At 50.1% G+C, this 4,631-nt stretch overlaps 1 long non-coding RNA gene across 1 annotated transcript; it reads left to right on the top strand.

Moving 5' to 3' along the window:
• Nucleotides 1-314: 314 nt before the first annotated feature.
• LOC137327659 (uncharacterized) lies at nucleotides 315-4,414 on the top strand. Its single transcript, XR_010964498.1, has 2 exons — nucleotides 315-361; nucleotides 4,085-4,414. It is a non-coding gene; the product is annotated as an uncharacterized lncRNA (long non-coding RNA).
• Nucleotides 4,415-4,631: the final 217 nt, after the last annotated feature.

Here is a 4,631-nt window from a genome sequence, read left to right as displayed (position 1 = left end):
GAGCCGGGTCTCGAGATGTCAGTGGGAGTGAGCCAGGTATCGGGATGTCAGTGGGAGTGAGCCAGGTATCGGGATGTCTGTGGGAGTGAGCCGGGTATCGAGATGTCTGTGGGAGTGAGCCGGGTATCGGGATGTCAGTGGGAGTGAGCCAGGTATCGGGATGTCAGTGGGAGTGAGCCGGGTATCGGGATGTCAGTGGGAGTGAGCCAGGTCTCGAGATGTCAGTGGGAGTGAGCCAGGTATCGGGATGTGTAAATGATGATTGTGAATCATTTCAAAACTGCTCTAAACCTGGAAAAAAAATGTCACTTTTTTCAGATACCAGGGTGGGAAACATGTTGTCTTTTACCCTACATTAAAGGTAAGAAAATTCATCGGTCTGACAAACAGTTCAACAGTTCCTGCTGTGGTTGGTTATTAAATTCTATTGTACCTGGCTGTATTCGTAAACGGTCCATCAGGACGACTGCGGTTTGGCATTCTTCCCAGCATTCCCTGGGTGTTGATTGGGAAGAATCCGAACTGGAAAAATTCAGTGCCACCTGTGCCCCCAGTCCCTGTGATAATGGGATATCTCCTGAATTCAGTGCCCCCAGTCCCTGTGGTAATGGGATATCTCCTGAATTCAGTGCCCCCAGTCCCTGTGGTAATGGGATATCTCCTGAATTCAGTGCCCCCGGTCCCTGTGGTCATGGGATATCTCCTGAATTCAGTGCCCCCTGTCCCTGTGGTAATGGGATATCTCCTGAATTCAGTGCCCCCGGTCCCTGTGGTAATGGGATATCTCCTGAATTCAGTGCCCCCGGTCCCTGTGGTAATGGGATATCTCCTGAATTCAGTGCCCCCGGTCCCTGTGGTAATGGGATATCTCCTGAGTTCAGTGCCCCCGGTCCCTGTGGTAATGGGATATCTCCTGAATTCAGTGCTCCCGGTCTCTGTGGTAATGGGATATCTCCTGAATTCAGTGCCCCCAGTCCCTGTGGTAATGGGATATCTCCTGAATTCAGTGCCCCCAGTCCCTGTGGTAATGAGATATCGCCTGAATTCAGTGTCCCCAGTCCCAATGGTAATGGGATATCTCCTGAATTCAGTGCCCCCGGTCCCTGTGGTAATGGGATATCTCCTGAATTCAGTGCCCCCAGTCCCTGTGGTAATGGGATATCTCCTGAATTCAGTGCCTCCAGTCCCTGTGGTAATGGGATATCTCCTGAATTCAGTGCCTCCAGTCCCTGTGGTAATGGGATATCTCCTGAATTCAGTGCCTCCAGTCCCTGTGGTAATGGGATATCTCCTGAATTCAGTGCCTCCAGTCCCTGTGGTAATGGGATATCTCCTGAATTCAGTGCCTCCGGTCCCTGTGGTAATGGGATATCTCCTGAATTCAGTGCCCCCGGTCCCTGTGGTAATGGGATATCTCCTGAGTTCAGTGCCCCCGGTCCCTGTGGTAATGGGATATCTCCTGAATTCAGTGCCCCCAGTCCCTGTGGTAATGGGATATCTCCTGAATTCAGTGCCTCCAGTCCCTGTGGTAATGGGATATCTCCTGAATTCAGTGCCTCCAGTCCCTGTGGTAATGGGATATCTCCTGAATTCAGTGCCTCCAGTCCCTGTGGTCATGGGATATCTCCTGAATTCAGTGCCTCCAGTCCCTGTGGTAATGGGATCTCTCCTGAATTCAGTGCCTCCAGTCCCTGTGGTAATGGGATATCTCCTGAATTCAGTGCCTCCAGTCCCTGTGGTAATGGGATATCTCCTGAATTCAGTGCCCCCGGTCCCTGTGGTAATGGGATATCTCCTGAATTCAGTGCCTCCAGTCCCTGTGGTAATGGGATATCTCCTGAGTTCAGTGCCTCCAGTCCCTGTGGTAATGGGATATCTCCTGAATTCAGTGCCCCCGGTCCCTGTGGTAATGGGATATCTCCTGAATTCAGTGCCTCCAGTCCCTGTGGTAATGGGATATCTCCTGAATTCAGTGCCTCCAGTCCCTGTGGTAATGGGATATCTCCTGAATTCAGTGCCTCCAGTCCCTGTGATAATGGGATATCTCCTGAATTCAGTGCCCCCGGTCCCTGTGGTAATGGGATATCTCCTGAGTTCAGTGCCCCCGGTCCCTGTGGTAATGGGATATCTCCTGAGTTCAGTGCCTCCAGTCCCTGTGGTAATGGGATATCTCCTGAATTCAGTGCCCCCGGTCCCTGTGGTAATGGGATATCTCCTGAGTTCAGTGCCTCCAGTCCCTGTGGTAATGGGATATCTCCTGAATTCAGTGCCCCCGGTCCCTGTGGTAATGGGATATCTCCTGAATTCAGTGCCTCCAGTCCCTGTGGTAATGGAATATCTCCTGAATTCAGTGCCTCCAGTCCCTGTGGTAATGGGATATCTCCTGAATTCAGTGCCTCCAGTCCCTGTGATAATGGGATATCTCCTGAATTCAGTGCCCCCGGTCCCTGTGGTAATGGGATATCTCCTGAGTTCAGTGCCCCCGGTCCCTGTGGTAATGGGATATCTCCTGAGTTCAGTGCCTCCAGTCCCTGTGGTAATGGGATATCTCCTGAATTCAGTGCCCCCGGTCCCTGTGGTAATGGGATATCTCCTGAATTCAGTGCCTCCAGTCCCTGTGGTAATGGGATATCTCCTGAATTCAGTGCCTCCAGTCCCTGTGGTAATGGGATATCTCCTGAGTTCAGTGCCCCCGGTCCCTGTGGTAATGGGATATGTCCTGAGTTCAATGCCCCCGGTCCCTGTGGTAATGGGATATGTCCTGAGTTCAATGCCCCCGGTCCCTGTGGAAATGGGATATGTCCTGAGTTCAGTGCCCCCGGTCCCTGTGGCAATGGGATATCTCCTATAAATCCCCTCACAAGGCTCACTTGGAGGCAGAGCTTTCAGCTGCCCATGTCTTACGCTCTGGTGTTCCATCGCTAATCCGTTTTGGTCTTGCCGCTTCTCCCAGTGTCCTCAACACCTAACATTTTGACCGTGTGCCTGGTTAGCACTCAGAATTCTTCCACTGCCGCTCAGCCTGTTCTCTCCTGTGAGAAATGCCTTGGGATATTTTATTATATTAAAGATACTGAATGCAAGTTATTGGAGTGCATCACTGGCAGAGGCTGAACTTTGTGTTCCGTATTCACTGTACATCTTCCTCCTGATTTCCTTCGCTGAACTGCTTCTTTCAGTGAGGTACACTGCATAAAAATCACCAGCTACAATTTCGCACTTATTTTTCCCTCCTTAACCCAGGGCCATTGAGACCGGTTGTCGTGCCTCTCCCATTGCCCTGGCTGATATTGCCTAACTCAGCACAGACTGCTGGTCAAAGTGGAGACCTGCCTGGCCTGTCTGTGTAAATTCAGAGTGAGAAACTGAACCAAACAGGAGCCCATAGCTTGGTCTGCTCAGCGAGTTTATGGTTTCATTTCCTCTGAATGTCAACAGTCCATTCAGAATATTCTCGAGCGGCTCTCCCCACAAGCTGCCTCCTTGCCCTCCAATTCTGCAGTTTAAAGACTATTTGTTAACAGTGGCCAGAAGTGGAAACGACAACATTTTAATAAAAAGCTTTTTTTTTTAAAAATCCACTGCTCGCTGTCAATTCAAACCATTTAGCTCCCAACAGGGTCCAAGGAAGTCTGCAGTCTCCCTGGGCTGACCGCTTCAGTGTGTTTTCAGCTCATGTGCTGAAACGTGTTACTGTCTTATGTTCTATTAGAGTAATAAGTGCTAATCAGGAGTGGCTTTATTGGCTGAAGTCACTCACACATTGATGCTCGAGGTGTAGGAGGTGAGATGGGTGGGTTAAGTGGGCAGTACTGCACAGGTGGAGCTCGGGGACACCAGCACTGTGCACCACGCAGCTTGACCTGAGTGAGCAGTTAGTGCCTGAGGCACGGAGAGAGCTGATGAATGGGTGGCTGGAGCCTGCTGTGGTTGAACTGTACGTTTATTGGATCCACATTCTGACCTCACGTCGGAGGAGAAGGTGGTACATTGTAATCAGTCAGGTGTACTGATGCCTAAAACCACAGGGCACGGTGCAGTGTGTAAAGCAGGCCTGCTCATCCCTTCCATTCTTCTTTTCCAGTCTATTGAGGCACGGTTGGAACTGGCTAAAAAGTTGGGCACCGGGATATCTATCTGGGAACTGGGACAGGGGCTGGACTATTTCTACGACTTGCTGTGAAAAGGCTGCTGAACAGCACAAGGACACAACCTTGACAGCTTTGAGCCTGCGTTTACAAGCGGCCCACAAGATGACCGGAACCAATCATGGTGTCACTTTACACAGCAAAGTAAACGGTTCTTCTGGCTGAATTTCAGGAAGAATTTGAAGTTGAAACAAATATTGAAACTCTGACCTGGGACCAAAAGTCCAGTTCCCAAAGCCTCTCTTTGAATAAACGTTTCTGGAACACTCTGGTTTCTTTTTTAATTAAATGAGAACTTAAGTTACATTCTATATCCCTTTGTTCTCCACAATAAGACAAACTTCCTATCACCAGTTTCTTGGGCTGATCTAACACAGTGTGGGAGTCCCAGTTGTGTGTGGTTCTGGTACTGAAATCCACTGGAGATGGGATGAAATCCCGACTCAAATAAAGGGTTTCTCAGTGCATTGAGCCCAGACCCTG

This window comes from Heptranchias perlo, chromosome 12, assembly GCF_035084215.1.
Source record: "Heptranchias perlo isolate sHepPer1 chromosome 12, sHepPer1.hap1, whole genome shotgun sequence".
NCBI classification, from domain to species: Eukaryota; Metazoa; Chordata; class Chondrichthyes; order Hexanchiformes; family Hexanchidae; genus Heptranchias; species Heptranchias perlo.
Note: the sequence above shows the minus strand (reverse complement) of the source record. Positions and strands in the feature narration are given on the sequence as shown.